Below are 10,799 nucleotides of genomic sequence, written 5' to 3'. Positions count from 1 at the left end.
TCCCTCTGATTCTCTCTGTCTCTCTCCCCTACACACACACCCCCCCCACCCCCCCACACACACTTAAGGAGTTAAGTTGTTAAGTTGCGGCAGGCAAACGCTAACGAATGCACAATTAACTTGGAAGGCAGCCTCCCTCTCCAAAAAGAGGCCCCAACAAAGAGAGGAGATGCTTTGTTGGCAACAGGACGGCAGGCTAAAACACTAGCTTCAGTGTGATTGCAAGAGAGGATGAGGAAGAGGAGGAGATGATGGGAGGAAGAGCACTCTGGTGTCAAAAGGGGATGGAGATGTGGTGCAAACAAATGTGTAAATAACAGCATCCTAATACAGGGGCAGGAGGGGAAAAAGAGAGAAGTAATAAAGCTAAAAATAAAAAAATAATAGGAGAAGCAAAAATTACACATCAGCTTCAACATCCTCCAGTGTCTCTTATGTGATAACTATTCTCAGTACAGATACTACTTAATGATAAAATCATTTAAATTGTAAACTGGGTTGAGAGTGGTGAAGGCTGCACAAAAGACTGTTGGAGTCAGCCTCCCCACCATCACAGACATCCATACCTCCAGATGCAGGAAGAGGGCCACCTGCATCATGAAGGACCCCACTCACCCAGCACACACACTTTTTGCCCCGCTCCTCTTAGGCAGGAGGTTGAGGAGCATTAAGTGTAGAACCACTAGACTGAGGAACAGCTTCCACCCTGAGGCTGTTAGACTCATGAATCCCTAATCAGGATTATCACTGTGAAAAAAATTACTATAATGCCACTTGATTTTGATATATGCTGCTGATTATCCATGCTGCTGATCTCATGCTGCTGATCTCATGCTGCCGATTTATGTCATGCTGCTGTGTTCATTCATACTCATCTGCTCACACAGACTCATGTTCGTGCTGCTGTTCGGCGTATTGTTTTTGTACTACTAGTGCTTAGCATGGGGGCAGCACGGTGGTGCAACTGGTAGAGCTGCTGCCTCTCAGCGAGAAGGTTGCCGGCTCAAATCTCGGTCCGGGAACCTTTCTGGGTGGACAACAAAGTCCATGCTCAATAATCCAGGTATACAATCCAACATTTTTCAGTAAGGTCATCTGGATAGTTTCTTTTTTGTGCTGAAATGTTTCGCCTTCGGCCTTCGGCGAAACTCAGTGGGATTAACCTGTCTAAATAAAGGTTGAATGAATTGCTGGACATGGGCACCGGTGACCCCCGTGACCCAAATTGGAAGAAGCGGGTTAATGGATGGATGGATAGTGCTTAGCGTGTTTTTAGTTTGCCATTTTTCTTAGTTCATATCTTAGATCTTATTACTGTTTTTTTTTTACAATTTATACTTTTGTTGGATGTAACTGGGACCCTGTGTACACAATTTCGTTCCACCACATGTACCACGTGTGGTGTGTATGACAAATAAAAAAACTTTGACTTTGAACAGACATCATAAGCAGTTATAACAAATTAAGAAAATAAATATCTAAAAAGTTGATTAATACTGTTATCACGATCAAAACATTATTATAACTGCCGTACGAAAGTAAAAAAACGGATAATTACCACAATATATTTTAACTACGTACGGAGGGGCATCAATGGGAGAACAGCCTCTTTGATCTGAACTTGAGCAGTGCTCTCTTGTTGGACTTCTGTGCTAGTCATGGTTTGTCCATCATGAACATCATGATCAAACATAAGGGTGTCCATAAGTGCACTTGGCACCAGGACACTTTTGGCCACAAATCGATTAACTTTGTAGTCATATCATCTGATATGCAGTCGTATGTTTTGGACCCTCAAGTGAAGAGAGGAGCTGAACTGTCAACTGATCGCCATCTGATGGTAGGTGAGTTGGATCAGATGGCGAGGATGATACTGGACAGACCCGGTAGACCCAAACGTGTAGTGAGCGTTTGCTGGGAACACCAGGCAGAAGGACCCATAAGAAAGAACTTTAACCACATCCCAGCAAAGGTTGGGAAAATTGCGCCAGAGTGGGCCATGTTCTGCTCCTCCGTTGTCGAGGCAGCTGCCTGGAGCTGTAGTCACAAGGTTGTCTGTGCTTCTTGCAGCAGCCTTTCTCAAATTAAGTGGTGGACAACCCGGTTTAGGGAGGTCGTCAAGCTGAAGAAGGCATCTTATCGGGCTTTGTTGGCTGGTAGGACTCTGGAGGGAGAGGAGGAGTAACAGTTAGTCAAGCGTGCCACAACCCTGGCTGTTGCTGAGGCAAAAGCTCAGATGAGGGTGGAGTTTGGTGAGGCCCTAGATAGAGACTCAATCGGCTCTGAGGAGATTCTTGAAAAATCATTGGGTGGCTGAGCCAGGTAAAACATCCTTTTACGAACACTGTCTATAGTGTAAGAAGTGCGCTGTTGACCTCAACCAGTGATGTTGTCAGATGGTGGAAGGAATAGTTCTCAGACCTTCTCAATTCCACCAATATGTCTTACACAGAGGAAGCTAAGTCTGGGGAATTGAGTGTTGGTCCATCTATAACCAGGGCTGAGGTCACCGAGGTATAAAGCTCTGCGGTGGCAGGACTCCAGGGGTTGATTAAATCTGGCCCTATTTCCTCAAGGCTCTGGATGTTGCTGGGCTGTCTTGGTTGACATGTCTATAAAACAGTATGTGAACATTGGGGGCAGCACCACTGAATTGTCACACTGGGTTGGTGGCTCCTCTCTTCAAAAAGGGGGACTGCAGGATATGTTCCAATTGTAAGGGCATCTTTCTCCTTAGCCTTCCTGGTGAGGTCTAGGGGTGCTGGAGAAGTGAGTCCAATCAATGGTCGAACCTCAGATTCATTAATGCAGGTTCCATTCTAGCTGTGGAATACTGGACCAGCTCTTTACCCTCAGTATGGTTCTTGAGGGGTCATGTGAGTTTGCCCATCCATACTAAAGTTTGTGGACTTGGAGAAGGCATTTGCCTGTGTTACTCAACGTACACTGTGGGGGTTGCTCCGTGAGTTTGAGATTGGGGGTCCGTTGCTATGGGCCATTTAGTTCCTATACAAGCAGTACAAGAGTTTGGTTCACATTGACAACAGTAAATCGGCCACCTGGGGGTGGGGGGTGGTTGGGGTTTGAACTCCACCAGGCTGCCCATTGTCATAGATTCTAGTCATAACTTTTATAGACATAATTTCTTGGTGCAACCAGGGGGAGGGGGAAGTCTGGTTTGGTGGCTTCAGGATATCATCGTTGCAGAGGATGTGGTCCTGTTGATGTCTTGTGCCATGAGTTTTGCTCTCACTGGTATGAGTTGCAGCCAGCTGTGAAGCAGCTGGGGTGAGGATCAGCACCTCCAAATCTGAAGCCATGGTCCTCAATCGGAAAAGGGTGGATTGCCCTCAAGCGTGAATTGGGGGTGAGCTGCCTCAAATGGAGGAGTTCAAGTAACTATCTCAGGGTTTTGATCACGAGTGAGGAACGAATGGAGCGTGACACCGACAGACAGATTGGTACAGCTGCTGCATTATTGTGGACTCTTTCCCAGTTGATTGTGGTGAAGAGGGAGCTAGGCTGTAAGATAAAGCTATTTGTTTACTGGATGGTCTATGTACTGCCCTCATCTATGGTCACCAACTTTGGGTTGTGACCGAAATAATGAGATTGTAAATACAGGTCTTTAAAATGAGTTTTCTCCGCAGAGTAGTTGGACTTTAGGGGGAGGAGTTCAGTTATCTGGAAAAGACTCGGAGTAAAATCGCTTCTCCTCCATATCAAGAGGAGCCAGTTGAGGTGGTTCGGGTCATCCTTACCAGATGCACCCTTGTAGCATCCCAGTGGGGTGTTCTGAACATTTCTAACTGGGAGGAGATCCTGGGAAAGACCAAGGACACACTGGGAAGACTATGTTGCTCGGCTGGCCTGGAAACAACTTGGAGTCCTCCCAAAAGAGATAGAAGAGGTGTCTGGGAAAAAAGAAATCTGGGCCTCCATGCTTAAGCTGTTGCCCACGCAACTCGACTCCGGAACAAGCGAAAAATAATGGATGGTATTTTAATAAAGTAATGTGTTGCCTTAAGGTCAGATAAGAGTTTTCAATTTGATTTATTTAAGATGCCGTTGTGTGTTTTAAATGTTCTTTCTTTTTTTTTAACTTTTATACAAGAAGTATAAACATTGTTGTATACAACAAGTGTACTAGAACAATGTCCACGTTCATTTTCACTTATTTGAGTTGTACAGTTCTATGTTTAATTATTTTAGCTATCCTGTCACATTTATAGGTTAATAAAGTATTTTATGAGATTAATGTGGATGTGAATGCTAATATAAAACAGTCTAGCTGGCCAGTATGATGCGCTGTGTTTATGTGTTCATTTGCTATCAAGCAAATAATTTAGCAACAATTTACTGAAGACAAATAATATTACAATTTTGTAATATTTATAATTTTAATGAAAACTTAGACAATGTTCGACTCAAAGTGAATAAAGAGTTAAAGAGTTATTGCCCATTCATAAATGGTTTTTTTTATGCTAAAAAAAACCTGATTGGGTGAGAAGTTAGGAATTGGTGTTCACTGAACGCCAAGAAGAAAGACTTTAGTAATGACCTTAATGACCTGTTTACAAGTTAAGGGCTATGAGACCATTTATTTATCTTGTTCTGTTATGGGTGACACAGGCAAAGAAGGCAACACAGTTTGTCACCACTCCATTATACAGCATTCAGAAATACAAAAAGGCACAAAAACGCACTTTCGCGCCCTCGTGAAGTCAGTTTATCAGTTAATTCACCGTGCTGCGTAAAACAAGAAGAGGCACATGCCCCCCCCCCCCAAAAAAAGACATGCACGACTAAACTAAACTGTTATTTTTATATTCTCTGTTTTTTTAATATCTTGTGTGATTCCTTGTGTATGTTCCTTTGTACTGAAACTGGCCCAACAATTTCCGGCGGGATCAATAAAGTTATATCTTATTTTTTCTAAACAGTTTTCACCAAAACAGAAAGAATAAAATTACATCAGTTTGGACAGATTACTTTTCTGCTTTAATGTAACCACCATAAAACAATCTGAGATTAATTATTTTGGCCTATAGAAGTTGTATTAATGAATGCCTCTGAATGATGTGTTTTCTAACAATAAAAACTTCTCATTCTGAAGTTTCTTCTTAGAGACCATGATTAATATTTAGAAACTACAAACCTTCAAAAGTTTAACTGGAACTTTACAGCCTTCACCTTGCAAAAAGTAAAAAAAAATAAAAAAATAAAATAAAATGTCAATTATGTCAGTAAAGGCAAAAAAGCACCAAACAACAGTTGCCAGAATAAAATCCTATCCCTGCAAAGAACGGCTGCAAAATATATATTTACAAACCACAAGGATTTTAGGAAAAATCATCAGAAATGGGAAAAGCAAAAAAGTTTTAAAAATAATTTTCATAACAGCGTTGCTCACTTCAAGTAACTACCTTCAGTTATAAAAGGCAAATCTAAATATTTGCTTGCTGGGACACAAACATAAAAAATCTTAAACTTACACAACCAGCAGCCACAGCCCCAAACTCACGAGTGTAAAATCTGAAGCACCCGAGGGAGAAAGACAACAAGCAGAATATTTTTATCTTTAAATAACTTAACAAACAAAAGGGTTTTTTTTAAACAGACAAATGTAGACTAACTTTTCATACTAGTATTTAATACGGTAATCCTGACACGTTTGTAATCTTCAAATTTAATCTTATTCTTGCGTTACTTTAAATCACCAGTCCTGTAATGCCACCAGTGCATTACAGCTCATTTATCTCAGCCCTTAGATATAAAAAGTAAAATACCTAAATGTTAAGTTTACAAAATTAAACCTCAAGATTATAATCAATGTAATTTACAAACCAAAGATTTAGAATATATGTCAACCACGGCAACTTTTGTCACTAAAAGCCCTTTCTCATATGCCTACTCTGGACACATGCACTTTACTTTCTCTTGCAACTTTATCCAAGAAAGGAAAGGAGCATGGTGAGAGCTGTGGAGAGAAGAAACCCCAAAAGAGTAAGGCATGGGTCGAGAGGAAGAAGTGTGAGAGAAACGATAAGGAAGGATGAGGAAAAACGAGAACAGCAGAGAAAGGAAAAGGCCACGAACCTAACAACACTTTGCTGCCAGGAACAAACTATCACTCTGTCTCAATCTCTCGTTCATCCAACCCTTGATCTATTCTTACTGTAGAGCTTCTGGAGTGCCTGCTCAAACGCTCTGCCATACTACCCTCACCACACATCGTTTGTTAACGATTGCAACCCAGAGTTCTTGCAGTTTGGGAGCAAAGCTGCATAGCAACCCCGCAGCACTTCCTGTTGGGCCAGGGGTTGAACGTCAGGGGCCGTTGTTCGTTGCAGTGCCCTCTCTGCCTTTTAGAAAAGCAGACGGGAAGCAGTTCACTTACAATCAGCTTTGTGCCTTGTTGTGGGGAGAAAGGAAATAAACAAGAAGCCAAAACACCCTCAGTTCACTGCACCTCTATATGGTGTAACTAAAAAAAAGTTCTCATAGAGACATCTTTGATATGAAAATGCTGATAGCTCAGCATCCTTAACAGGCTTTGTTAAAAAAAAATGATTAAATGCTCCTATAAACCAGTTTTATTTTGTCTGAGTACGAAGTCTCTCAAACATGAAAGGCCAGTGAAAGTGTTAGTGAAGAATGATGACTGAGAAGCAGATTAAATAAAATCATGGCTCATCTTTCTAACCACCTAGCATGTTTTTGGAGATTACAGTTAGACTGCAGCCTTTTACATTATATCCCATCTGAATGGCATATTGCATTTATGAGCAAGCGTTTGTTGATGTTTATGCATGTAGGAACATTTTCTGTACAGAATTAAGATTTACTTCTTTTAACACATCAACAAATGTAAAAAAAAAAAAAAGGCTTCTGAACTAGCATTCAAAATCAAGAGTGCCATTAATATTAGATGCATCTCTGCACGTGCATCACACTGGTGTTTTTATTCAGGATAAACATGGGATTTGCATGTGCAATTGCTAATATTTTGAGGGCTCAACCTGTGGTTAATGTACAAATTCAAAGTGTCTGATCACGTGTGATAAACCTTAATGGAACTGTGCTCCTTAGCAAATAATGGTACTGATGAGAATTGGACCTCTACCCCCACCTAGCGGTCAAATCTGCCAAATACGAGATATGTTCTAGTTCTATGTAATAAATAAAATTATAAATGAATGACAAAGTAGGTGCAGACATCAGAAGCATTTAGTTCAATAGTTAAAAAAAAATGCTCTAAATGCAACAAGATTTTAAATGTACACGCATAAAATTCTGACTTTAGTGGATTAAAGAGCCCAAGTTTGTGACAATCATCTGCTTGTTCTGGTGAGACACGTGAAAACATTTAATTTCACTCACTACCTGAACTCTGTTTTCTAATAAGCTTTTTTTAAGTACAAAAATAAAACAACAACAAATAAAGGAAATGGAACCTCCTCAAAGTTTAGATTTTCATTTTTTGTCAAAAATGTGCCAATTTTCTATGTTTTCATTTGAACTTTTATGTATCTAACAGTTTCTACATCATTAAATGATGGGTTGGAGGTCAATATAACACAAACTTGTTAGGGCTTTTGAAAATAAAAGTCTTAGGAAATAGCAAATGTTCCTCACCTTTGTTTACACCTAAATGTTTTAATCAATTACGGTGGATTAAGATCAGCTACAAACACTGGTGCATCTAAAAAAAATTGAATATTATGAAAAAAGTTTGATATTTTTTATTACAGAAAGTGAAACTCATATTACATAGATTCATTACATATAGAGTGAAACATTTCAAGCCATTATTTCATGCAATTTTGAGGATTATGGCTTACAAATAATGAAAAAACAAAACGTCAGTTTCTTATAAATTACACTATTCCACAGCCAGCTTGTAGTTCCTTTGTCAGTGTGGGCAGGAGACAAGTCCTGATGGAAAATGAAATCAGCATCTCCATAAAGTTCATCAGCAGAAGGAAGCTGGAAGTCTCTAAAATGTCCTGGTAGATGCTGCATTGAACTTCAGAAAACACAGTGGACCCACACCAGCAGAGGACATGGACCCAAACCATCAATGACTGTGGAAACTTCACTCTGGACTCCACTCTTCCTCCAGACTCTGGGACTTGATTTTCAAATTGCTCTGAACCACTGAGCAACAGTCCAGTTCTTCTTCTCCTCAGCAGGTAAGACACTTCTGATGTTGTCTCTGGTTCATCAGTAGCTGAACTTGAGGAATGAGACATTTGTAGCTCATGTCTAGGAGTTAATCAGCTGATTAGGGTGTGACACCAGTTTACAATATTGAACCTCTTCACAATATTCTAATTTTCTGAGACACTGAATTTAGTTTTTTTTATCGTTATTTGAAAACATCAATCATCAAAATTACAAGAAATTAAGGCTTGAAATTTTTCATTCAATGTGTAATGAATCTATATACTGTGAGTTTCATGTTCTGAAGTGATAGATAAAAAAAATAATAACTTTTTCACGAGATTCTAATTTTTTTATATGCACCTGTATTCCCACGTTGCAGTTTGGAATATTTCAGACAGCTCATTTGCACATGATCTCAACCGCACCATTTGCTTTAATGTTCTCCACCGCTCATTTTCCTCCCTTAAAATTACCGTACTCAAATCTTGTCCTGGGCGGCACGGTGGCTCAGTTGAAACAGCTGTCGCCTCTCAGCAAGAAGGTCTTCAAATCAAATCCAGTCAGGGGCCTTTCTGGGTGGAGTTTGCATGTTCTCTCCGTGCATGTGTGGGTTTTCTCCGTGTACTCCGGTTTCGTCCCACAGATCAAAAACATGCATGTTAGGCTGATTGGTAACTCTAAATTGTCCCTAGGTGTGAGTGAGAGAGTGAATGGTTGTTTGTCTCGTTTGTCTCTATGTGTCCCTGTGATGGACTGGAGACCTGTCCAGGGTGTCCCCCACCTCTTACACTGTGAAGGCTGGACATGGGCACCAGTGACCCCTGTGACCTGAAAAGGAAGAAGTGGTTAAAGATAATGGAAGAATGGATGGATTGAACTCTTGTCCTTACAGATTTTAGTGCCATTTTGTTAGATGAAGACAAAATAACTTTATCTTTCCATCTGTCCTCCGTGATTCCATCATCCTTCTCCCTCTCACTGTTTCCATCTGCGGATTATTTTATCGACTCAGTGTCTAAAATGTATTCGTCAATGCCCGAATGTAAACAAAGGACTTGTAATTGTTGGCAACAAAACACGACTGCTGATTTCACTCCACGGACTTTAGGCATTGAATAAGGTTAACTTAGTTAATTTTAGTTGTTTTTATCATCCATAATACACAGACACAAAATTAAAATAAAAAAACATGAAACAATTATTTATTGTGACAAGTATTATGGCTTTGAAACAATTTGTAAAAAAATAAAATCCCTATTTTTTTCCAACAACTGCCATAAAAAAGAGGTGTGTTGTTTTTGTTGTTTAAATAAAAACAACAGAATGAAAATGGGTAAATCTGGTGCTCAGGTGGGGCGGGGTGCAAAGGCTTCTTTGATGTTTTATTACGCAAATCATATATTTCACAACTTTTTAATTTCTAACTCCTGACCAAACATGTCCCCTAGCCCAACTGCTATTATCAAAACAGCTAAAAGGTGAATATTTTAGAAAGGAATTCATTCATCAAGAATATCAAAGCCAAATACTGCAACTCTACTGAATCTTAGCATGTACATGTATTTAAACCATCATCTCTATGTACTTAAGATGTTACAGGTTAAATTAAAATGCTTCTCCTCTGAAAACTGCTGTATTTCTCCTGCAGACATTTCCCAGACAGAGAAAGCTTTGGCCTAGTTTGGTGCCACAGCAGCACCCTAATGCCCTGGTTTCACCTCAGCTTTATCGTTACCAATAATCCTCTCCTGACATCAATAACAGCAAACACTGTAACAAGCTTTTCAACTGGCATAACCAGGAAAACAAAAAGCATATGCATAGCTATGCTTCCTTTTTAAACAAAAATAAAATAAATATTTAGACAAAAACATGGGCAGTCATGGATCAAGTTTATTTGGTAACAGTTAAGACTACAGGAAGTGTTACACAAGCCAACAGGAGTTTAAAAAACATCCATTACAGAAAAAGCTGGACTGGATGAATGGTTTATTATTGTCACGGCTGTAATAAAACCATAAAATATGATGACAGGACCAATTAATTTGTTTACACTTTTGACAAACACATTCTTAGGTAATATTATGATACCCTACAACTAAAATATTTATATGTATAAATGTTAAGAGCTTTAGAAGGAGGAAACAAGGTTCATTTTTCTATGTTTATGGGGAAGAGGACGGTTTGCATAATGTTGTTTAGCTGAAGTCTGCAATTTTCTTTAAAAATAAAATGAAAAAGCACAGAAGCCGTTTAAAATTAAACTATAAGTTAGACCTAAAATACATAGCGTATTTACATTTTAAAGGGCCAGATGTAACTGTAAGACAGTATAAATGTAGCTAAATTTAACTAAATGTAATGTAAAATAAACACAACTACCCCTTAATGTTAAATAACTCTGAATTATTTTACTTATTCAACTTACAAAATATTACATATATATTTGCATAGATGTAGAAAAATATGTCTGTTGTTATAACATAAAAACCTTTTAGTTTGTCAGGTTATGAAACCCACATTACTCCATAAATCAATGATCAAACTTTCCAAGTGAATAAGGAAAAATAACAAGTTATGTCATTAACTTTGTTCAAAACATTTTTGTCATAATGAAGAGGGGCAGAATA

The sequence above is a fragment of the Nematolebias whitei genome, chromosome 2, assembly GCF_014905685.2.
Source record: "Nematolebias whitei isolate Nwh7 chromosome 2, NemWhi1, whole genome shotgun sequence".
Taxonomy (NCBI): domain Eukaryota; kingdom Metazoa; phylum Chordata; class Actinopteri; order Cyprinodontiformes; family Rivulidae; genus Nematolebias; species Nematolebias whitei.
This window is presented reverse-complemented; position numbering follows the sequence as displayed.